The 26,672-nt window shown below is 38.6% G+C and overlaps 1 long non-coding RNA gene across 1 annotated transcript in view; it reads left to right on the plus strand.

Moving 5' to 3' along the window:
* Window positions 1-26,672, plus strand: part of LOC147580741 (uncharacterized) — a 69,442-nt gene that overhangs the window by 12,274 nt on the left and 30,496 nt on the right. Inside the window, exon 3 of the long non-coding RNA XR_015250762.1 lies at window positions 18,986-19,085. This is a non-coding gene — a long non-coding RNA (uncharacterized LOC147580741). The remainder of the gene's footprint in view (window positions 1-18,985; window positions 19,086-26,672) is intronic.

Here is a 26,672-nt window from a genome sequence, read left to right on the forward strand (position 1 = left end):
AAGGAGCTGGAAAAAGAACAAACAAAATGCCAAACTGGTTGAAGGAAGGAAATACAAAGATTAGAGCAGAAATAAGTGAAATAGAAACTAAAAAAAAAACAATTGAACAGATCAGTGAAACCAGGAACTGGTTCTTTGAAAAGATCAACAAAATTGAGAAGCCTTTAGCTAGACTCATTTAAAAGAAAGATTCAAATAAAATCAGGTATGAAAGAAGGGAAATAAAAACAGATACCTCAGGAATACAAAGAATTACAAGAGAATATTATTAAAAAGTGTATTCCAGCAAATTTGACAATTTAGAAAAAATGTATAGATTCCTAGAAACATACAACCTCCCCAAAATGAGGAAGAAATAGAAAGTTTGAACAGACCAGTTACCAGCGATGAAATTGAATCAGGATTCAAAAAACTCCCAACAAACAGAAGTCCCAGGCCACATGGCTTCACAGGTGAATTCTACCAAATGTTTAAAGAAGAGTTAATACCTATTCTCAAAACTATTCCAAAGAAAAAAAGAAGGGGAAGGATAGCTTTCCAATTCATTCTATGAAGCCAATCTTACCCTGATACCAAAACTGGGTGAAGACACTACACAAAAAGAGAACTAAAGAGCGGTATTTCTAATGAACATAGATTCAGAAACCCTCAACAAAATATTAGCAAACTGCAGACAACAATACATTAAACAAGCATTCACTATAATTAAGTGGGATTTATTCTAAGGATGCAGAGGTAGGTCATTATTCACAAATCGATGGGATACATCACATTAACAAGAGAAAGGATAAAAACCACATATGATCTCTCAATATATGCAGAAAAATCGTTTGGAAAAGTACAACATTCATTTGTGGTAAAAACTCAACAATGTAGGTTTAGAGGGAACATATCTCAACATAATAAGGACCATGTTGAAAAATCTACAGCCAATATCATACTCAACGGTGAAAAACAGAGCTTTTCCACTAAGATCAGGAGTAAGACAAGGATACCCACTCTCACCACTTTTATTCAACATACAACTGGAAGTCATAGCCAGAGGATTCATACAAGAAAAAGAAATAAAAGGCATCCAAATTGGTAAGGAAAAAAATAAAACTTTCACTATTTGCAGATGATATGATACTATATACAGAAAACCCTAGAGATCCCACCAAAAAGCTAGCAGAACTGATAAATGAATTCCATAAAGCCACAGGATACAAAACCAATGTATATAAATCTATTGCATTTCTGTGTACTAATAATGAAGTAGCAGAACATTGAGAAAACAATCCCGTTTACAATTACACCAAAAAGAATAAAATACCTAGGAAGAAACGTAACCAAGAAAATGAAAGACTTGTACTCTGGAAACATAAAACATTGATGAAAGAAAAGGAACATGACACAAACAAATGGAAATACATTCCATGCTCATGGATTGGAAGAAGCAATATTGTTAAAATGTCCATACTACCAAAATCAGTCTAAAGATTTAATGCAATCCCTATCAAAATACCAACATTTTCCACAGAACTAGAACAAAAGTAGTCCTAAAATTTGTATGGAACCACAAAAGATCCCAAATAGCCAAAGCAATCTTGGGAAAGAAGAACAAAGCTGGAGGTATCACAATATCAGATTTCAAAATATATTACAAAGCTATAGTATTCAACACAGTATGGTACATTTTTTAATCCTAGCTTCACTCTTGCAATGTGTGTGACTTCAGATGGGCTAATCACCATCTCTAAGCTTTTATTTTCTCACCTGTTAAGGAGGAGTGTAGAGGTAATAATGCATGTATCTGAGAGTATTGTGGGGGATATGTAAAGTGTCTAGCATATAAACATGTAAGGAAAGACTTAATAGAAATTGTTCTTAATCATAGCAAGCTAGGCCACAATGAAATGGTTGATAAAATAGAAACGTCCTGTCTCTGACAATGTCACAAGATATCCCTACCTCCCATCACCCACTGTACCTCTAAGAGCTCTCACCCATTGGAAAAGGTCAAAATGAATTGGGACATCACAACATGGCACTGAAATGGCCTCCTGGCAGAGTCTGAGAGTTTTCTAATTTATTACTCAGCTTCCTGGATTTTTTAGTTGTTTTCCTTTTATCATTTAGTTGCTCCAAGTTTTGTTCTGCCAGTTTATTTCCAGTGAATTTCTCCCAACCGGGGACACGTGGCAGACCCACTCCTATAAGGAGATAACTGATCAGCAATGGGTGTTGGGGCTGGACTACAATTACACCAAGCTTAAAGTGCCTCCTTATTTTTAGATTCCTAAAAGGGACTCTGAAGAATACCCTCTTACAATGAAGAAGACTCTTTGTTGTAATTAATTGGTTCATTACTGTGTTCCCAAAAGATGTAGTGACAAATATCAGGGACATTAAACCCCATTGTTTTAACTGGCCCAGCAGACTTGGCCTATTTTGTCAACTTATTCTTCTGACAATTCCTTCTTTCACAGTTTTCAAATTAAGACCCCAGCTTGACAAGCAATTGTTTGTCAAGCACTCTGCCTTTTATCTTGTGTGACTTACAGTTCATATGCCTATATGGCTTAATACTAACACTAGGTTTTGGGCTAAAAACTTGACATGTTAATCTTTGCCACATCCCTAGCCATTAGTTACTATTATTATCCCCACTTAACAAATGAGGAATCTGCACTTAGCCCCAAATACATGCAACTTAAGAGACACAGTTGGGTTTTAATCCAGCTCTAACACTACAGCCCAGGGTTACCAACTTGGAGGGCTTCCTGACCTTTTTTGAGACCACCTGTCTGGTAGACTCATGAAATTTATGGACCCCTTCTCAGAATAATGTTTTTAAATTTAAAAAAATAAAAGGAAGAGACAGATTTAAAAGAAAGACATTTAAATTTAGTTATCGGGGCGCCTGGGTGGCGCAGTCGGTTAAGCGTCCGACTTCAGCCAGGTCACGATCTCGCGGTCCGTGAGTTCGAGCCCCGCGTCAGGCTCTGGGCTCATGGCTCAGAGCCTGGAGCCTGTTTCCGATTCTGTGTCTCCCTCTCTCTCTGCCCCTCCCCCGTTCATGCTCTGTCTCTCTCTGTCCCAAAAATAAAATAAACGTTGAAAAAAAAAATTTAAAAAAAAATAAATTTAGTTATCAAAATTAAAAATTTATCATACAATTATTAATACACTAAACATTATCTAGAGGTAAATCTAATAACTACTTAAATTTTGCAGTGATAGTGGGTGTAAACAATATTTTGAGATAGCTGCAACAACCATAATGTGTTACAAAAGTTATCATTGATTTCTATGGGTGACAGGTACTCCAAAAACTACTGGGGATTGTTTTCTATACCCATAACTGAAGGAAATGCTAAATATTTCCACAGAGGTTAGTGGAAATAAAGATGTCATTTTTTTGTCACCGTAGTTTGTGGGCCCCCTGAAATCTCTCCATAGATCCCACAGGAGTCTGTGGATTCCAAGTTAGGATCTCTTAGCAACAGACTCACTCTTAAAAATAATTTAAAACTTTTGTTTCTGCATTATCTTCCATTCATTCTATATATGCTTATTGAGCACCTAGTAAGTGCTAGGCACTGTGCTAAGGACTGGGTATAAAAGCTTTGAGTAAGACTTTGTGCCTACCCTTATTCCCTACTAAGATAAATGTGTAAACTGATAATACACATCACAATATGGTACCAAGATGTAAACAAATTATTGTGGATGTGCTTGTTTGTGATTTCTAAGTATAAACTATAGTCTGTTCATTCCCTCTGGCTAGGCAGTCTGAAATAGACTTCTAAAATTATATTATTTTTCTCTCTCATTTCTCATAAGTGCCTTCCACTATGCATCCATGCCAAATTTGGGGATTTTCCAACTAGTTGCTCTATTAGTCAGAGTCTGATTATCTAAAAACAGAAGATATTTAACGCAGGGAATTGGTCACACAGATGTGAAAAGTTGGAAAGACAATAGGGAATAGTGAGGCAACTGAGAGATTAGAGAAGGAAAGCTTTAACCCTGGGTTGGCTGGAGGAATAAAGGAAGGAGGTCATTTTACCAGAGCCCAGAAACTAGAATAGCCCACTAGAAGTTTGGAAACATGGTGGAACAACATTCAGCAGGAATTACAGCCACAGAAAATGCACAGCCATGGCAGAGAGAGGAGAAGAAATACCTTGGCTTTTTCCTTCCTCCTATCCGCCAGCCTCCCACGGTTGCCTCCCGGTGGACAAATCCAACTGGAACAGCTGATATGAAAGCCTGAGCAGTGCAGGCTATGAGTCAGGCTCTCGCTGTATAGATAAAAGCTGGGAAAAAGCAAGGAATGTTCCAAAGGCAAACATGCCCAAGACCAGCATAGTTGAATTTGTTCTTTACATGCCATCCTCCTTCCTGTCCCTTCTCCTAAATATATGACTCAGATCTACATTCAGTGGCTTCCACAAATATTAACAAACACCAGACTGTGGCTTTTCTTCTTTGGATCTGTAAGAGAATTTCTCAAACTTGTCAGTGCCTATGAATCTTCATTTTCTCCAGAACCTACCTTTTTGTATATCTAAAATAACCCACTATAGGGCAAGGTTCTCATATGTTCTATATGCAAAGGATGTATTCTCAACAGGGGTGATATCACTCCCAAGAGAGCAAAAATTGGTTCTTGGAAGGGGGTAAAGGAATGGGTGAAAAACCTTAGATTTTACAATGGTTTGGGATCCTCTAAAGTTCAACTCTACCTGACAATACCTTATTCCTTAGCATTTACTTTCTCTTATGAGGGAGAAATTTCATTTTGAACATTAAATAATTGATTTTTCATCTTAGAAGGCAATAATGAAAAGCAGGGAAGGATAGCGAAACATTGCCCCAAAAGGTGAAGAGTACTTTCTTCTTAACTTTCATCTCCTGGTCCCACTCTTATACCAATAGAATATTTTCACTTCCACTCTGAATCTTTCTTCATGGACTATTCTTTCTGTTCTGTTAAGAAACTCTACAACCAGAGTTGTAAACAGTAAAAATCAATTTGGGCTGATTTAACCACAACAATTTTTTTTAATTAGTAGGGTATTGGGATCTTAAGAAACATTCCAAGTTACAACAAAATAATTTAAAATAAACTAGAAAGAATGAATTTGATAAAAAAAGCAGGAATTTATGAAAATAAAAATAAACCACAACAACAAAAGTCCAGGTAAATCCAAAAGCTAGTTCTTTGAAAGGAATGATGAAATAAACACTTCTAAACTATAGGTAAAGAAGAAATAATTTATAAGTGAGTACTGCATGCAACTCTATGGCAAACATTTTAAAATCTAGAAGAAATAATTTTATAGGAAAATTAGGAAACTCAAGAAGAAGAAAGCTTCAATAAACCAGTTACCATAACAGATATTAGCAAGTAATTAGAGTCTACCACTGGACAAAATACCAGAACCAGATGGCTTCACAGCTGAGCCTTATCTAACCTCTAAAGAGCAAATTATTCTAATGTTATTTAAAACATTCCAGTCACTGGAAAAAAGATGAAACTCCCTCCAATTTAGTTTATAAAGATAGCATAATTTTAATACCAAATCCAGAAAATCAAAAAAATAAAAATAAAATTTCGGATCAATCTCATGCATGTATAGAAATTTATAAATTCTGAATAAAACTTGAACAAAATCCAGCAAAATGTCAAAGGGATAATACATTATAAAAGTGTGGAGCTAATTTTTAAAAAACTGAAAATAATACAGCAGAACTTGCATAAAGTGCAAATGGATAAAGAAATTGTGGTTTATATACACAATGGAATACTACTTGGCAATGAGAAAGAATGAAATATGATGTTTTGTAGCAACATGGATGGAACTGGAGAGTGTTATGCTAAGTGAAATAAGTCATACAGAGAAATATAGATGCCATATGTTTTCACTCTTATGTGGATCCTGAGAAACTTAAGAGTGTGGGGGAGGGGAAGGGAAAAAAAAAAGAGAGAGGGAGAGAGCCAAACCATAAGAGACTCTTAAAAACTGAAAATAAACTGAGGGTTAATGGAGGATGAGAGGGAGGGGAGAGTGGGTGATGGGCATTGAGGAGGGCACCTATTGGGATGAGCACTGGGTGTTGTATGGAAACCAATTTGACGATAAATTTCATATTTTAAAAAAAGGAATACTGTTAATGTAATTTATTAAATGAGAAAACTAGAGGGAAACAAGCAGATATTAAAGGTCTTCTGATGAAATTTATTGCTTAGCCTTTATAAAGAATCAAAGTTAGATTGCCCTCCCTGATGGAGGATGGCTACAGGGAGCCTGGCACCTCTGCCTACAGGATTAAAAGAAGCCAAAATGTGAGACAAAAACTATTAATCTGCCAGTCTCCTTTTGAAAGGGGAGCACTCATGGACAGCTCTGATGGGACATTGGAGCAAAGGCTAACAATTTTTCACTCACTCATTCATGGATCATTTACTAAAACCTAATATGTGCTAAGTGAAAAGCTAGATACTAAGGAAACAAAGATTAATAAGACCACAAAAAAGTAAGATTGAATTAGAAGGAAATAACTGACATATAATAAAGATTAGTTAACAAATAATAGTTAACAAATAATAAAACAATACTATCACAAATGATAAGACCGTAACAATTTCTGTTAAGGCCAGAAACTAGACTGTTATGTCACCATTGCCATTTTTATTTAACATTGACTTGGAAATTATAACAATTGAAATGAGAATAAAAAATGAGATAAAGAAGAGGTAGAAGTAGAAAACCTAAGAAACCTTGTTACAAAAAAAAAAAATAGGTAAACAAAACAAAACAACTTTATCCTGTAAATAAGCCTAAAAATGAATATGAAAAGAAATTATTCCATTCACAATCATGATAAAAATTACAAAATGCTTAAGAATAAATATAATTTAAAATGCAGAGTATAGGAAACTATGAATGTCTTAATGAAGGATATAAACTAAGATACGCATAAATGGAAAGTTTGGATACACACCAATCATGAGTTTGGATGGAAAAAAAATTTAATACAAAAATCTCTATCCTGCTAAACTAACATATAAATTTAATGAAACTAATTATTCCAATGGAGTTCTTTCATGACAAAAGGAAGGAGAAGGTGAAAAGAGAATTAAATAAATTATTTTAGAGTTTATACCAGTGGATAAATATCTAAGAATAACCAAGAAAAGTATGAAAAATAAGGTTAGTGAAGGGGAGCAGGGGGACATGCTTCAACAGTTAAAAGAATACACTATCATCTGCTTTGACAACATATTATTGGCATATGATAGACAAATCAAAATGCAATAGCACAGACAATCCAATTACATATGAGAATCAATATATTATTAAAGATAGCATTTTCATTTAAGTGGGAAAAGTGAGTTAATAAATGGTGGTGATACAGTTATCTGACTGAAAGAAAATAAAATTGGACCTTCATCTTATACAATATAGAGAAATAAATTCTAGATGGCTAAAAGACTTAAATGTAGAATTAAGGAAAAATTACACAAATTTGAGAGACGATGTGTGGATAAGACTGAAAAAAAGACACTCAAGTAAAACAGACGTTTTTTCATATATAAATTTAAATCTATTTTATAGATAAAACCAAAGTCAATAATAATAAGCTTGGAAAAATAGTTGCAATCCAGAGAATATATGGGAGTTAATTTTAATATACAAGAATCTCTTTCAAGTTGAAAGAAAGAAAGAAAAATATTTAGGCAAAGGATACAAAAGGACCATTCATAAGAGGGAAAATTCAAACGGTCAACAACATATAGAAAGATAAATCTCACTAACTGTTGAGAAAAATGCAAATTAAAGTAATAATAAAGTATCATTTTACACCCACCATAATGGCAAATATTTTCAAGTATTATAACACCTGTTGCTGACAAAAATGCTACAAGAAATATGAATTGTTTTAACCTTTTGGGAAAGCAATCTGACAATATCTGTTCCATTTAAATACATAACAAACACACCCCTTTTGAATATTTAGAGGGAAGAAAGCAGAAAACCACATTTTTAATAGTAAAACATTGAAAGCATTCTCTTTGAGATTAAAAAAAAAAAAAGAATTCCTAATAACACTTATCTAATTTAGCATTATAATGGTCCTAGCCATAGTAGTAAGACAGGTAAAATAAGGAAATTTAGAATTATCAGAGAAGACAGGCATTATTTGTAGATAACAAAACTGTATAGAAAATGTGAAAGAATCCAGAGAAATTATAATAGAGAGTTTAGCAAGTTTGCTTGATACCAAGTTAATATATAATCATATTTCTAAATACTAGCCACCAGGGGTGCCTGGGTGGCTTAGTCGGTTAAGTGCCAACTTCATCTCAGGTCATGATCCCGTGGTTTGTGGGTTGGAGCCCCGCATCAGGCTCTGTGCTGAAAGCTCAGAGCCTAGAGCCTGCTTCTGATGCTGTGTCTCCCCCTCCCTCTGCGCCTCCCCTGCTCATGCTCACTTGCTCTCTCTCAAAAATAAAATAAACATCAAAAAAAATTTTTAATAAATACTAGCCACTAAATAGCTAGAAAATAAACGTTCTTAAAAATTGTATTTATAATAGGGGCGCCTGGGTGGCGCAGTCGGTTAAGCGTCCGACTTCAGCCAGGTCACGATCTCGCGGTCCATGAGTTCGAGCCCCGCGTCGGGCTCTGGGCTGATGGCTCGGAGCCTGGAGCCTGTTTCCGATTCTGTGTCTCCCTCTCTCTCTGCCCCTCCCCCATTCATGCTCTGTCTCTCTCTGTCCCAAAAATAAATAAACGTTGAAAAAAAAAATTTAAAAAAAAAAAAAATTGTATTTATAATAGCAGCAAAAATACCAGACACCAAGGAATAATTTATCAGAAAATATGCAAGACCATTATGGAGAAAACTAAAAATTTTGAGAGAATTTAAAAATTACACAAATGGAGAGACATACTATTTTCATGGATTGGAATCCTTATGCCAATTTTCCCTAGTTCAGTAGATTTAGTGTGATCTCAGTCAAAATTCCAGGAAATCTTTTTTTTCATGGAACTTAGCAAGTTGATTCTAAAATTTATATTAAAATACAAGAATAGTATTTGGCCAAGAATTTATTAAAGCCCTCCTAAAGAACAAGGTTCTTCAAGTCTTGCTCTACTACATATCATGACTTTTATAAACTTATAAAAACCAAAAGAATATAGTACTGACATAGAGATAGACGAATAGACTAAATGGAAAAGGAGAGAGAGCCCAGGAATATACACTGTAACTCAGTGATAAGCTTTTTCCCTTCAAAAGAAGAATTATTACTTGCCTAGAGGAGTGTGGCTTAAAATCCAGGGGTCCTCCACTGTAATTCTCCTAACAGATTTTCCAAAGACTCTGTCCAAAGAATCCATATAATATCTTTTCTGCCACAAGCACTTTGAGCACCACTGGATCTTCTGGTAATAGGGCCAAGGGACAAAATTGCCTGTACCAATGCCTTCCCAAGATGGAAGAATTTGCTCTGGGCCCCAGTCAAAGCTACTGCCTTTCCAATCACCCAATAAATGAATCAATATAACACATTTGTGTCAGTTAGTCATTGTACTAGGGACAAGAAATCCAACCACAGTAGTTGAACCTACTGACGGGTTATTTTTGTTCCATGCTAAGTATGGAGGTGAACAGCCCAGGGCTTGTGCAGTAGCTCCCTAATATCAATAGTGTCACAGGATCCTTCAGTATTTCTTTTTAAATTTTTTTTTTCAACGTTTATTTATTTTTGGGACAGAGAGAGACAGAGCATGAACAGGGGAGGGGCAGAGAGAGAGGGAGACACAGAATCGGAAACAGGCTCCAGGCTCCGAGCCATCAGCCCAGAGCCTGACGCGGGGCTCGAACTCCCAGACCGTGAGATCGTGACCTGGCTGAAGTCGGACGCTTAACCGACTGCGCCACCCAGGCGCCCCGATCCTTCAGTATTTCTGCTCCACCATCCTTCACTTGTGATTTGTGCTCATGCTTATTGTCTTATGGCCATGCCCACAGGTTGTGTACCACAGCTCCAGATAGGAAGAGGGAGGAAAACAGAAAGGGGAACTGCCTTTCTTAGAAATCTGGAGCTTATGCCACATTAGCCATACTCTGATACTTGGTGACTTCTAGTTGCAAGGGACTCCCTGAATATTTTTAACTGAACATATTTCTGGCCAAATAGAATTAGGGTTCCATTAAAAAGAAATCCAGAGGTGCCTGGGTGGCTCAGCCAGTTAAGTGTCTGACTCTTGATTTTGGCTCACATTATGATCTCATGGTTTGTGGGATCTAGCCCCATGTAGGGCTCTTCACTGACAGCACAGAACCTGCTTGGGATTCTCCCTCTCCCTGTCTCTCTGCCCATCGCCCACTCTTGCACATGATCTCTCTTTTAAAATAAATAAACTTGAAAAAAATCCATATTGGTAGATAATTATTAGTGCCTGCCTCAGCATCCAAATGTAGTACATATGATTTCCAAAATTTAAAAAGATCTATAAAGCCTTGTTCCTCTACTTTCTTAGTGGTAAGAAAAGCAATGGACAGCTACCTGTCCTTCATTTTGTGGAAGAATATCCCAACATTCCCCGATTCCCCAGGTCTCTCTGTCTCTGTCACACACACATGCACATGTACCTGGAAGTTTACTAATATAACCCCATAATTATATGTGAATTATTCTTTACCTTCAGACACACAGTTTACCAAGGCAACTAGGCTGCATTCTACTCCCTGTTTCCAAGTTTATCAGTATGATGTTGATATCCAGTTCCATATTCTGCAGACTAAATCTGATACAAACCCAGAGAATTGTCATGCCCGTGAGACACTGTGGTGAGAGAGTATTTCTGACCCTGACAAGTGAAAACACTCCTTCTGATGTCTCTTATTTAAAGGGATAGAGAAAAGCAAAGGATATTCAGTGGGAATTCAAGATTCAGGGAATTCTGAGTAAACCAGGTTAGACTGCAAAGACTGGTCTTGAGGTCAAAAACTAATGAGAATGACTATTTAGATTTGATTTAAATTATTTTAACTTGGTTTAATTATTAACCAGTAAACAGGAGTGCAAAAGAACAAAATAAAAGTTTGCAAAAAGTTGGATAGCTTCAGTAGTCCTCATGGAGTAAGGATTTTGATCTGCCATTTATACTGTTTTGTTCTTGAAGAGGCATAGAGGAATCTATCAGTATTCAAGGGTCCATCACATCAGTGTAGAAGGAAGTTCTTATGTTCAACAATAAGGTAATTGGATCTTCTCAAGAGTTCAATGCAGCGTGCCTGGCCATGACCTCCATGAGTCGTCTAAATCTTCCCATTGAAATTCTCCAGGCCTGCTCTTCCCCAAATCAATGTTTTATCTTTCTCTGAAGAAACCAGCTGAGGACGTGAATTCAGCTTTTCTTTTTTCTTTTACATCTTCGTTTTTGTTCCAAGTTTTTATTTAAATTCCAGCTAGTTAATATACAGTGCAGTGTTAGTTTCAGATGTAGAATTTAGTAATCCATCACCTACATACAACACCCAACGCTTATCACAAGTGCCTTCCCTAATACCCATCACCTGTTTAAGCCATCCTCCCACCCACCTCCCCATCAGTTTGTTCTCTAGAGTGAATTCAACTCTTTAGTTCAGTAATTTTCAGGTTCAAACTGTACATTTGATATTTGGCCTTCTGCATACTTAAGCAGCAAGTGATAAGAAATTCTTTTAACAAAGGCACGGAAGCCTCTGGTTTTCAGCATGTGCTTTGAAGTGAGAATTTGGGAATTTGAGCATGTCTTTCTTTTTATTTAAGCTATCAGTTATCATTAGAAGAAGGCATCTCATCCCATAGTCCTTGAATTCCCTGTGACTTTCATATTATTCAATAGTGTTGATCTCTTGGACTCCTGAAGCTTTGCCTTCAATGGCAATTCAGTCTAGATACACACAGATGATGATCTGATTAACTGCTTCACCAGATCATGACAAGAACCCTTAACAACACCAGCTGGATTTTCATTGCCTTCAGCTTCCACCGAGCCAGATGACACTTTCATGTTTGCACATGCATCCCACATTTCTCTAAGGCTCTATGGCTTGCAGCCTCTCCCTTCCCATTTCTGGATCATCCACAGTTCTTAGTTGCAAAGACGAGACACCAACTCTGTCAGATTGAAGGAGAAAATGAATTTATTAAAGGGCATTGAGGGCTCACGGAATTTCTGTCTAGGAAGGCTACTGAGTTAAGTTTGTGGTGAGGCACCTGGGAAGAACGCTCCTGAGAAGGGACACAAGGACTTGCAGAGGCAAGAGGCTAATGGGACCCTAGGCCCCGCTGGCCCTCCCAGCACCGCTGCCCTAGAAGCTTGATCATTCTGCCGTCTCTGACCCTGAGAGACACTAGGGAGTTTGTTACGGCTCCCCCACATTCATGACTTCATCTCTCTCAAGTGGATGCCATTACTCATACCTGACTAGAAGTGGAGACTGAGAAAGCAAGTATCTGGCATTTCGGTTGCTATAGTGGAAGGTATGCTCTTTTGTGGACACCAGCTGGGAAAATCCAAATGCGGGAAAGAGTTTCAGATACTGAACAACCAAAAAGAAGGACAAACGTTTACCTTCTAATAAACCAGAAGAGGGAGGAATATTCAAGCCTCTTTCCCTTTACCACGAGAGACAAGATCATGTCCAGCAAGAAGACAAATACAGCACACATCCTGGAGGTCATTGAAACACTTCTGTACCTGTGTCTATTTCCAGGGTCTCACATTTTAAAGTCCCTGCTTAGTGTCTGTAGCCGATTCACCTCCTCTCTCCACTAGGGATTTGTCATCACACAAGAGCTTACGTGGCTGCTTCTTCCGTTCATCCAATGCTGACCTATTAACTGTTAGCTTTCACACTGGTTTTTACCACAGCCTTTGTCTTTCTCTGTATTCACAAGGACATAAAGATTCACATTCTATGAGGAAAGAACATAACAAGTAAGAGCAAATTGATGATGAGAAAAATGCCAGTGCTCAGATCCTTGACAGAAATATTGAACATTTAAAGTATCTGAAAACAAAAAACAAAAAACTAACTGAACAAACAAAACCCAAAACCCCAGGGAACTCTCCTTGCACTTGGAATAAGTCCAGACTCCTAACCATGCTGGGCCTCTGGGGCCCTCCAAGATTGGGCCCAGACTTTCACACTGACCTCATCCTCCACTACATGTCTATACTGGCTCTGATCCAGCCCCCTCAGCCTTCTTTCTGTTCCTTGAACAGGCCAAGCTCCCTCTCACCCGAGTGTTCGCATTTGATGTGCCCTATTCTTCACAGTCTTCTCCATGGCTGGCTTCTCAGAGAGGGCATTCCGAGCGCTCTGTAAAATAGGCCCTCTGGTTCCAGTTATCCCACCTGACCACTCACGTTTCCACTAGGTGGTGTGTTCACCATCCCGCTCCCCACCCAATAGCACGTGCTCCCAGAGCAAGGACCTGCCAATGATGTTCGTCGCAATCCTCAGCAGACTGCATAGTGGCCACACGTAGTGAGCTGTTAAGAAAGGTTTAATAGGGGCGCCTGGGTGGCGCAGTCGGTTAAGCATCCGACTTCAACCAGGTCACGATCTCACGGTCCGTGAGTTCGAGCCCCGCGTCGGGCTCTGGGCTGATGGCTCAGAGCCTGGAGCCTGTTTCCGATTCTGTGTCTCCCTCTCTCTCTGCCCCTCGCCCGTTCATGCTCTGTCTCTCTCTGTCCCAAAAATAAATAAACGTTGAAAAAAAAATTAAAAAAAAAAAAAAAAAAAAAAAAGAAAGGTTTAATATATGAATGAAAGCCTAGAGAAAGGAATGGCAAAGTCCAAAGTGATAGCAAGTGCAGCTGTGGGCATGTCAGGGGATCGGGATACTTAATGACACAGGTCTCCAAGGCATGCTAGGATGTCCTAGATTTTCATATTTTCTGCAGATCTTTCTCCCCCTTTATAAGTTTTGTCAGAAGGTAGAAGGGGAAAATGGAACTATCTTTGGTCCGGCCCAGAAGGATCGCACGGGCAGTATGGCATTAGAAGGTGGGAGACCCAAGTTTGGTCATCATTTAAAAAGACAGTCCTTTCCAATGGGAGGAAAGCACTTGTCTGCTCTGTAATCTCACCAAAAGGGCAGCTAACTTGGGAAGGTCTCAGTCTGGCCTTTTCTATGTAGTCAGAGGCGGCAGTACCTGCCCTCTTCTCTGGTCGCGTGAAAACAACAATGTTCTCGGTCTCATTACATTTCAGGGCTAACAGCAGATAGCAGTCCCAGCTCCCAATCAGCTGCTTCTCTCATCAGTGTAGCGATAGCACTGGCAACTTTCACTCTATCTCAGTACCCAAAAGCTATTTATACACTGGCATAGGAAAACATATTATTTGCAGAAATGCCTCCGGATCCTCTGTCATTTATACAGAGACAGAAGATGTTTTCAAAGAACCATATTTCTGTAGTATTTTTGCGACAAAGACTGCAGCACGCTGAACTGCCAGGTTGTGTGGGTGTAAAAACAGCCCCCATTAACTAATCTTCAGTTCTACTTTGGCTGTTTAAATATCTATTCAGGTTTTCCAGTCTGTCCATATTTAGATTTGGGGTTTTGTTCAAGATCAGTTTGCAAGCTTTAAGAGGATACTAAGGTGCCTAGGAGTCCCTTTCTCCATCCTCTCTTCCTCTCTTCTGGGTTTTATTGGAACCACACCAGTATCACTGCACTTTGGAACTCTTGCTTCAGAGAATGTGGAAGTGTGCAACTGGTTTCATTCCCATAGGCTCCTGTGTTAGTTCAGATCCTTCTAGAAGCAGATGCCAGTACAGGATTAGACGTGCAAGACATTTATCCAGGGAAATGCCAGTGAGGGGCAAAGGGGAAGGAGCTGAAGGCAGTAAAGAGAACTAGGAACGTCAAGAGGGAAGTAGTAAGTGGGGCTGGATAGGCCATTTCAGACTGTAGCTCAGTTCTAAGAATTTCTCAGCCAAGTCAATGGAAAGAGTCTTTTGGCCAGAGTCACCGTCAGAGGAGTCCCCCATCTTGCCTGCATAAGCAGCCCTGTCCTATTCCATCACTGGCTAGGATCAGCCCATGGGGAGCTTGGCCTCATCCAAGTGCTATAGGAAATTACCATCTATCACTATGCTCCCCACGGCAAGAGATCTGAGTGGTGCATTTTCATGGCCACCAAAGCCCCCCTCCCCACCCCTCAGTGTTCTTAAAGTAAAAGGCAATGGTTTTCAATTATTTTCTTTAAAGTTCCAGGGTCCTTGGGGCGCCTGGGTGGCGCAGTCGGTTGAGCGTCCGACTTCAGCCAGGTCACGATCTCGCGGTCCGGGAGTTCGAGCCCCGCGTCAGGCTCTGGGCTGATGGCTCAGAGCCTGGAGCCTGTTTCCGATTCTGTGTCTCCCTCTCTCTCTGCCCCTCCCCCGTTCATGCTCTGTCTCTCTCTGTCCCAAAAATAAATAAAACGTTGAAAAAAAAATTTTAAAGTTCCAGGGTCCTAAAGTGGGCCATCAGTCCACACAGGGAGGGAGAACAAGAGGTCAAGAACCTCTGCAGAGACCCCTCCACCTTCTTCTCCCAGAGAGGCTTTTTTCACAGTTTGATACATTGAGGGTTCTACATCAGGTATCTTTTGGGGGAGAAATGTTTCAACTGTGTTCTGAATCGTTTCAGAATAAAGTAATACCACTGGTGGAGAGATTCTTTTTATAACCCAAACCCTTGATGTGTGGGTGCCCAGAGGGGAAAAATATATTTTATGCATGATGTTTATTTCCCCCTACACAATTGTGGCTTTCTGAATGCTGTTCCATATGCCTGGATTGCCTTTCTCCCTCTATTTACCTAGAAAATCCTCATCCTTCAGACCCTTATCCACTGTCATCACGTCTCTGAGGCTTTCACCGACTTCCTTAGGCACAGAAAGCAGTTCCTGCCACCGTGCTCCCCTGGTGCTTTCTATCTTGATTACAGCACTTGTCACATTTTTATAATAATTTATGTGTACGTTCGTGTGCTCCAAGTTGTAAGATTTTTATATTTTATTCTTTCCCTCTTTCTCTAAATAGAAAAACATCGGCATTATTCTACAAACATTCTACAAACGTTAGTAAATTCTCTTGTTTTACAACCACAACCGATACCTCTAGCTGGTTAAGAAAAAGCCATGTACTTTCTTTTTTTTTCAACGTTTATTTATTTTTGGGACAGAGAGAGACAGAGCATGAACGGGGAAGGGGCAGAGAGAGAGGGAGACACAGAATCGGAAACAGGCTCCAGGCTCTGAGCCATCAGCCCAGAGCCCGACGCGGGGCTCGAACTCCCGGACCGCGAGATCGCGAGATATCGCGAGATCGTGACCTGGCTGAAGTCGGACGCTTAACCGACTGCGCCACCCAGGCGCCCCAAAGCCATGTACTTTCTAAGTAATTTTGAATTTCCCCTATATGCTTTTAGAAGGAATAAAACCCTGACTAAAGTAAAGCCACAAAACAAAACAAAAGCGGGCATAGTTACGTAATTATGCTCTAAACTAATTACCAATATGGGATCATTTGCATGACAACTTTGTGAGCATGATGAGAAGCAAATACAACAAGAACATTTCACCTATCATTCATGAGTCCATTCATTCCACAGATACTTATTGAGAATCTATGTGTACCAGGCAATGTTCCAGGTGCTGCCACGATGAAAATAAAACGGTGAAATGGTAAGGAGTGATAGGCTACTCTAGGTCGGGCGATCAGGAAAGGAACTTTCCATAGTGTGTTAGGACCCGAAGGACATGGGGAATTCTTTTTTTTAAATTTTTTTTTTCAACGTTTTTTATTTATTTTTGAGACAGAGAGAGACAGAGTATGAACGGGGGAGGGGCAGAGAGAGAGGGAGACACAGAATCGGAAACAGGCTCCAGGCTCCGAGCCATCAGCCCAGAGCCTGACGCGGGGCTCGAACTCACGGACCGCGAGATCGTGACCTGGCTGGTCGGACGCTTAATGGACTGCGCCACCCAGGCGCCCCAGACATGGGGAATTCTAAGACTGTAGCAAACCTGGCCGAGAACAGCTAGCAGAAAGGTCCTGAGATGGAAACACACCAAAGCCAGGGTGATGAGCCTTCAGTGGGCAAGACAAGGAGTGGTAGAAATTGTCAGAGAGACAGGCAGGAATCAGTTAGGTAGGGCTATGGACAACAGCATAAAGGTTTTATTTAGGTTTTTGTTTTTTTTTCTATGGGGAACAGGAAGTCATTGGAGGATTATAAGCAGACAAATGGTGTGATCTGATTGATCTTTCTCAAGGATCATTGTGGATGCTGTGTATAAAATGGATTGTAGTGGGCTAAGAGTAGAAATAATACTCGCAAGGAGTCAATGGAGTCCAGACAAGGGCTAAGAGGGATTTGGATTAGAGTATAGCAGTACAGTGCAATGTTAAAATATGCAAATAAATACTATCTGTGGACGCAAGTGCACAGAGAAACATACACATCATAGTTAAAGCAGAAAAAAAAAATTACTTCTGTGACCTCAGACCTCTGTAATGTCATCCCAATTATGCTCTTGCAAGAAACAATTAAACACAACTTGTAAACCCACTTCTACCCCTGCTCTCTGCTCTCTGTTCTCTAATTATTAAGGGAAATGATTAAACTGAGTTGAGAGGGTAGGAATTTCCGTTTGAGGGTCTGGAAGGATACAGGTTATAGAAACACGGAGTCTAATCTGTAAGACTGCTTTTCTTTTTTATTATCCAAGTCTGCACTCATGAATTCAAGGAGATGTATAGTTGTGTCCCCTGAGCAAATGGACTAGTTACAATATTCTGAATTAATAAGGGGAAGGGGGCTTGGTGTTTAATTAGTTGACCATCTGTTCTATTAAATCATCTCTTACCTTCATGAGGCACAGGTCCTTAATTGAGCTCCCTTTCTCCCAAATCCGTTCACCATATTGTTTCCAGAGTGCTGGAGCTAACAGACAACTCTAATTATGTTGGCACCCCCCCCCCCCGCCCCGCTATATAAAACCTTCAAGAACTCTCCACCACCCGAAGAATGAAGGTTCAGCTCCTTCCATGCACACGGGGCCATCTCTATCTCTTGCTACCTCAGCTCTGACCTCGCCCTCACTGCACCTTTTGCTTGCCTGAAACTGAGGAAGGGAGCCCTGCCATTCACACTTTGTACCTTTGCTTGTGCTGTTCCCTGTATCCAGACGGCCAACCTTTTCTTACATACGTGTCCACTGAGCGTCCACTCAGGCTTCACTCTTGCAACAAAGCCTCCAGCATCCTTCCAGGTTGTATTAAATGCTCCTTTGTGTTCTGAAAGCAATGGTTCTTAAAGTGTGGCCCATGGAACCCTAGGGGAGAAGGGGTTTCCTAAATTATTATGGGGGGGCTCCACAAATTAATTTCATAATAATACCAGGATGTTACCTGCTTTTCCACTGTGTTGACATTGGTGATAACGGTGCAAAAGCAGTGGTGAGCAAAACTGCCAGCATCATAACACAAATCAAAGCTGTGGCACCAAATTACACTGGTAGTCACTCTCCACAAATTACACTGGTAGTCACTCTCCACACACTACGAAGGAAGGAAGGAAGGGAGGGAGGGAGGGAGGGAGGGAGGGAGGAAGGAAGGAAGGAAGGAAGGAAGGAAGGAAGGAAGGAAGGAAGGAAGGAAGGGGAAAGAGAGAGAGAAAGAAAGAAAGAAACCAGTTGCCTTTAACAACGTCCTTAATGAAGCAGTAAAAATGAGCTCACTTTATTAAATCTCAATCCCTGAATACACAACTCTTTAATATTCTACATGATGACATGAGAAATACAAATAAAGCACGTGGGCTGCACGCGAAACCACAGTGGTTGTCACAAGAGGCACCTGTGTTTGAGTTGCAGGCTGAGCTCACCGGGTTTGTTTTTGGCTTTTTTCATACAACACCATTTTTGTCTGAAGGAGCGACTGACAGACAACTAGGATGATTCAGACTTGGGCATTTGGCAGACATTTTTTGAAAAAGGAACCAAGCGAGCCTGTCACTTCAAGGAAAACAACTGTAAGTACTTGTTGCCAAAGATAAAATTTGAGCTTTCCAGCAAAAATGAGTATTTTTGGAAAGCATGTATCTGCCACTGTGAACTTGACAGCTTCCCAGTACTTAGAGACATTTCTGAGATCGGTGGAGATATTAATGAATATGTTTTTAAAATATATTGTATAATAAAATGTGTAAACATTTGGAAGATCTGCATGACTCAGTGAACCAATATTTTCCAAGGGACCAAGACATGATGTTACAAAGTCATGTCTGGTTAAATCCATTCACACTGAGAAAGAGCCAATGTATTGTAATGTAGCAAACTATAAAATGTTTATTGCTATCACCCCAAATGGATTTATAGAATCAATGCAATCCCAATCAGAATCCCAACAGGCTTTATTTTTTTTTTTTAACTTGGCAAGCTAATTCTAAAATGTATATGGAAATGCAAAGAAACTAGAGAAGCCAAAGCAATTTGGAAAAGAAGTTGGAAGAAATTTCTACCTGATTTCAAGACTTACTATTAGTCTACAGTAATCAAGATAATGTGATACTGGTACAGAGATAGACATATAGATTAATACAATAGAGACTCTAGAAACAATTCTATATATATGTGATGAATATATTTTTAGTAAATATGCCAAAACAATTCAATGGTAAAGATAATCCTTTCAGCAAATGATTCTAGAACACTTGGATAGTCATTACCAAAGAGGGGTATAGTCATTAAAAAAGAAGGACCTCAATCTTTATCTCATAAAATATACAAAAAACTAAACTGTATCCTTGTCTTAAATGTAGGAGTCAAAACTATAAAAATTTCTAAAAGAATACATAGAAGAATTTAGTGACCCAGGGTTTGGCAAAGATTTCTTTAAAAAAGCACAAAGTATAAAAAGAAAAAATCAATAAATTAATCAAAATTTAGAACTTTTGCTCTCAAAATGCCAAGAATATGGAAAGTAAGCCATGGCTTATGAGAAAATATTTGCAAAACATATATTTCACAAGGCTGATGTCTAGAATTGATAAATAGCTCTTACAACAATAAGAAGACAAGTTACATAACAAAAAGTGGGCAAATGATTTGTAGGCATATCACCAAAAAAGATCTATGAAAGGGAAATAATACATGACAAGATGCTCAACATAACTGATCATTATGGAAATTAAAATAAAAGCCACAATGAGCTATCACTACATATCTGGTAGAATGGCCAAAATTGAAAAAGCCAACAATGCCACTCATTGAAGTCTCATAAATGCTGATGGGAATGTTAAACAGTACAGCCACTGTGGAAAACAGTTTGACAGTTTTATAAAAGCTTAACGTACACTGTATGGCCCAGCCATTCCACTCATAGGTATTTTCTCAAGTGAAATGAAAATATATGTCCACACAAAGACTTGAACTTAAATATTTATAGCAGACTTATTTATAATAGCCAAAACCTTGGTATGGTGGAGGGTGGGGGTGGGGGGACAAATGTCTACCAGCAGGGGGAAAGGATAAATAGTGTCACATCCAAACAATTAAATACTCTCAGCAATAAAAAAGAACAAACTCCTGATACATTATAAGACGGGGATACATTTCAACATAATTATGTGAATGAAAGAAGCAAGTCAAAAAAGACTACATACTTTATAATTCCATTTAGATACAATTTTAGACCTTCAAGATCAAATGATGTAGCCACTAACCACATATGACTATTGAACACTTGAAATGTGATTAGTTCAAATTGAGTGATGCTCTAAGTATGAAATACCAGATTTTGAAGACTTACTATGAAAAAAAAGAGAATATAAAATATGTCTGGCTTAGTCCACTGGGGCTGCTTAATAAAAATACTGACCATTGTGTGGGGGCTTATAAATAATAGGAATTTTTTTCTCACAGTCTGAAGACTGGTATGTCCAGGATTGAGGTGCTGGCAGATTTTTTTTGTCTAGCAAAGGCCTTCATCCTGGCTCATAGATGATCATCTTCTTGCTATGGCCCACGTGGTACAAGGGGCAAGGAAGCTCTCTGGGGTCTTTCTTATAAGGGCACTAATCCTGAGGCACCTGGGGGGCTTAGTCAGTTGAGCATCTGACTCTTGATTTTGGTTCAGGTCATGATCTCACGGTTCATGAGTTTGAGCCCCATATCAGGTTCTGTGCTGACAGTGTGAAGCCTGCTTGGGATTCTCTCTCTCCTCCTCTCTCTCTCTCTGCTTCTCCCCTGCTCATTCTCTCACTCTCTCTCAAACTAAATGAACTTAAAAAACAAGGGCATTAATGTGGGCTCCACCCTCATGACCCAATCACCTCCCAAAAGCCTCACCTGACATATTGGGGATTAGGTTTCAATGTGAGACTTTTTTGGAGGAAACAAAAACATTTAGCCTATGGCAATAATGTTATTAATAATTTTATATTATTATATGCCAAAATGATAATATTTTGATATGTTAAGTGAAATAAACTACTGGAAAAATTATAATTACATATGTGGCTCACATTTGTAACTCCTGTTTTATTTCTGTTGGGCAATCTTACAGAAGAATGCAAAGTAATCTATAGGGACAGAAAACACTGCTTGGGAACAGTTTCGGGCACATGGGAAGGAGGAATGGATTACAAGGAGGCACAAGGGCACTTTTGAGAGTAATAGAAATGTTTATCATCTTGACTTTAGTGATACATACACGAATGTATCCATGTGAAAACTCATTAAATTGTACATTTCAAATATGTGTGATTTATTGTATGTCAGTTATATCTCAACAAATCTGTAAAAAAAATATAAGTTTTTTGGTGTTTTCAGATTGAACATTGCAAACAACTTTTAAGAAACTATCATTTTCAAGAGAATGATCTTTTCTCAAGTTTTTGTGTAATAGTAAAGAAGAATATCCAGAACTATTTGAAAAATAGTAAAATATTATTCCCTCTTCAAACCATATATCTATACATAAAATGTGGGGGGAGTGAGTAAAAATTGGGGGCTTTTAAAATGGGTTCAAACATAAGCCACAATCAACTGAATATAGACTGCTACAGACATACAGTGTTAGCATAAACCTAATGGTAACCACAAATCAAATAAAAACCTAAACTTATACCTAAAGGAGCTAGAACAAAAAAAAAAAAAGTTTAAAGCCATGGAAGGGAGGAAATAATAAAGATTAGAGCAGATAAATGAAATAGAGGCTAAAATGACAATACAAAAGATCAATGAAACCAGGAGCTGCTTCTTTGAACAGATCAATAAAATGGATAAACCAGCCAGATTCATCAAGAAAAAAAAAGGACCCAAATAAATAAAATCAGAAATAAAAAAAGAGACATAATAATCAACACTATAGAAATACAAAGGATTATAGAAGACTATTGTGAAAAATGAGATGCTGGGTGCCTCAGTGGCTCAGTCAAACTCTTGATTTTGGCTCAGGTCATGATCTCATGATCTCATGGGATCAAGCCCCACATCGGGCTCTTGTGCCGACAGAGCCTGCTTGGGATTCTCTCTCTCTCTCTCTCTCTCTCTCTTTCTTTCTCTCTGCCCTTCCCCTGCTTGTGCTCTAAATAAATAAATAAATATTTATTTATTTATAAATATGTCAACAAATTGGACAAGAAGTGGAGAGAAGAAGTGGAGAGATTGGTAGAAGCATATAACTTTCCAAAACGGAATCAGGAAGAAATAGAACATTTGAACAGGCCAATTACTAGCGATGAAATTGAATCAGTAATAAAAAAAAAACAACAAACAAAAGGCTTGGGTCAGATGGCTTCACAGATAAATTCTACCAAATATTTAAAAAAGGGTTAAGACCAATTCTTCTCAAACTATTCCAAAAACCAGAAGAGGAAGGATAGCTTCCAAATTCATTCTACAAGGCCAACAGTACTCTGATACCAAAGCAGACAAAGACATTACAAAAACAGAAAGCCATAGGCCAATATCTCTGGTGAACATAGATGCAAAAATCTTCAACAAAATATTAGCAAACAGTGTATAACAATAATTAGAAAATAATGCACCATGATCAAATGAGAAATTCTAGGGATACAAGGTTCAATATTCACAAATCAATCAACAAGATATATCATTTTAACAAGAGAAAGGAAAAAAAAAACATGTGATCATCACAATAGATGTAGACAAAGCATTTGACAAAGTGCAATATCCATTCACGATAAAAACTCTCAAAAGTGTAGATTTAGAGGGAATATACCTCAACATAATAAAGACCATATATGAAAAACCCACAGCTAATATTATATTCAATGGTGAAAAACTGGGAGCTTTTCCTCTAAGATCAGGAATATCCACTCTCACCACTTTTATTAAATGTACAACTGGAAGTCCTGGCCATAGCAGTTGAAAGAAAGAAAGAAAGAAAGAAAGAAAGAAAGAAAGAAAGAAAGAAAGAAAGAAAGAAAGAAAGAAAGAAAGAAAGAAAGAAAGAAGAAGGAAGGAAGGAAGGAAGGAAGGAAGGAAGGAAGGAAGGAAGGAAGGAAGGAAGGAAGAAGAAAGAGGGAGGGAGGGAAGGAAGGAAGGAAGGAAGGAAGGAAGGAAGGAAGGAAGGAAGACAAGGTATCCAAATTGGTAAGGAAAAATGAAAACATTCACTATTTGCATATGACCTGATACTATATACAGAAAACCCTAAAGATTCTACCAAAAAAGTTGTGTAACTGATAAATGAATTTAGTAAAGCCACAGGACACAAATTAATATACAGAAATCTGTTGCATTTCTTTTTCTTTATTTTTTAATTTACATCCAAGTTAGTTAGCATATAGTGCAACAATGATTTCAGGAGTGGATTCCAGTGATTCATGCCCTATGTATAAAGCCCAGTGCTCATCCCAACAAGTGTCTTCCATAATGCCCCTTACTCATATAGCCCAACCCCCTGCCCACAACCCCTCCAGCAACCCTCTGTTCTCTGTTTTTAAGAGTCTCTTATGTTTTGTCCCCTTCCTTGTTTTTATATTATTTTTGCTTCCCTTCCCTTATGTTCATCTGTTTTGTATCTTAAATTCCTCATATGAGTGAAGTCATATGATATTTGTCTTTCTCTGATGGACTAATTTTGTTTAGCATAATACCCTCTAGTTCCATCCACATTGTTGCAAATGGCAAGATTTCATTCTTTTTGATTGCCGAGTAATACTCCAGTGTGTGTGTGTGTGTGTGTGTGTGTGTGTGTACACCACAACTTCTTTATCCATTCATCAGTCAGTGGACATTTGGGCTCTTTCCATACTTTGGCTATTGTTGATAGTGCTGCTATAAACATGGGGTGCATGTGCCCCTTCCAAACAGCACACCTGTATCCCTTGGATAAATACCTAGTAGTGCAATTGCTGGGTCGTAGGGTAGTTCTATTTTTAATTTTTTGAAGAACCTCCACACTGTTTTCCAGAGTGGCTGCACCAGTTTGCATTCCCACCAGCAGTGCAAAAGAGCTCCACTTTCTCTGCATCCTCACCAACATCTGTTGTTGCCTGAGTTGTTAATGTTAGCCATTCTGACAGGTGTGAGGTGGTATCTCATTGTGGGTTTGATTTGTATTTCCCTGATGATGAGTGATGTTGAACTTTTTTTCATGTGTCGGTTGGCTATCTGGATGTCTTCTTTGGAAAAGTGTCTCTTCATGTCTTTTGCCCATTTCTTCACTGGATTATTTGTTTTCTGAGTGTTGAGCTTGATAAGTTCTTTATAGATTTTGGATACTAACCCTTTGTCTGATGTCATTTGCAAATATCTTCTCCCATTCCGTTGGGTGCCTTTTAGTTTTGCTGATTGTTTCCTTTGCCGTGCAGAAGCTTTTTATCTTGATGAGGTCCCAATAGTTCATTTTTGCTTTTGTTTCTCTTGCCTCTGGAGACGTGTTAAGTAAGAAGTTGTTACAGCCGAGGTCAAAGAGTTTTTTGCCTGCTTTCTCCTCGAGGATTTTGATGGCTTCCTGTCTTACATTGAGGTCTTTCATCCATTTTGAGTTTATTTTTTGTGTCTGGTGTAAGAAAGTGGTCCAGGTTCATTTTTCTGCATGTTGCTGTCCAGTCTTCCTAGCACCACTTGCTGAAGAGACTGTCTTTATTCCATTGGATATTCTTTCCTGCTTTGTCAGAGATTAGTTGGCCATACATTTGTGGGTCCATTTCTGGGTTCTCTGTTCTGTGCCATTGATCTGAGTGACTGTTTTTGTGCCAATACCATACTGTTTTGATGATTACAGCTTTGTAATACAGGTTGAAGTCCAGGATTGTCATGCCTCCAGCTTTGATTTTCTTTTTCAGGATTGCTTTGGCTATTCAGGGTCTTTGTGATTCCATATAAATTTTAGGATCCTTTGTTCTAGCTCTTTGAAGAATGCTGGTGTTCTTTTGGTAGGGATTGTGTTGAATATGTATATTGCTTTGGGTAGTATCGACATTTTAACAATATTTGTTCTTCCAACCCAGGAGCATGGAGTATTTTCCATTTTTTTTGTGTGTGTCTTCTTCAATTTCTTTCATAAGCTTTCTATAGTTTTCAGTGTATAGATTTTTCACCTCTTTGGTTAGGTTTATTCCTAGGTATTTTATGGGTTTTGGTGCAATTGTAAATGGGATCAATTCCTTGATTTCCTTGATTTCTGTTGCTTTATTATGGTGTTTAGGAATGCAACCAATTTATGTGCATTGATTTTATATCCTGCGACTTTGCTGAATTCATAGATCAGTTCTAGCAGTTTTTTGGTTGGTGGAATCTTTTGGGTTTTCCATATAGAATATCATGTCATCTGTGAAAAGTGAAAGTTTGACTTCCTCCTTGCCAATTTGGATGTCTTTTATTCCTTTGTGTTGTCTGATTGCTGAGGCTAGGACTTCCAATACTATGTTGAATAACAGTGGTGAGAGTGGACATGCCTGTCATGTTCCTGATCTTAAGGGGGAAGCTCTCAGTTTTTCCCCATTGAGGATGATGTTAGGGGTGGGTCTTTCATATATGGCTTTTATGATCTTGAGGCATGATCCTTTTATCCCTACTTTCTTAAGGTTTTTTTTATCAAGAAAGGATGCTGTATTTTGCCAAATGGTTTCTCTGCATCTGTTGAGAGGATCATGTAGTTTTTGTCCTTTCTTTTATTGATATGATGTATCACATTGATTGTTTTGCGGATATTGAACCAGCCCTACATCCCAGGTATAAATCCCACTTGGTTGTGGTGAATAATTCTTTTTACGTATTATTGGATCCAGTTGGCTAGTATCTTCTTGAGGATTTTTGCATCCATTTTCATCAGGGAAATTGGTCTGTAGCTTTCCTTTTTAGTGGGGTCTTTGTCTGGTTTTGGAATCAAGGTAATGCTGGCTTCATAGAATCAGTTTGGAAGTTTTTCTTCCATTTCTATTTTTTGGAACAGCTTCAAAAGAATAGGTATTAACTCTTCTTTAAATGTTTGGATTTAACATTTAGAATGTTAGAATTCCCCTGGAAAGCTATCTGGCCCTGGACTCTTGTTTTTGTTGTTGTTGTTGTTGTTTTGTTTTGTTTTGTTTAGATTTTTGATCACTAATTTGATTTCTTTACGGGTTATGGGGCTGTTCAAATTC

The sequence above is a fragment of the Puma concolor genome, chromosome B2 (assembly GCF_028749965.1).
Source record: "Puma concolor isolate L17-30 chromosome B2, mPumCon1.1.hap2, whole genome shotgun sequence".
Lineage (NCBI taxonomy): Eukaryota > Metazoa > Chordata > Mammalia > Carnivora > Felidae > Puma > Puma concolor.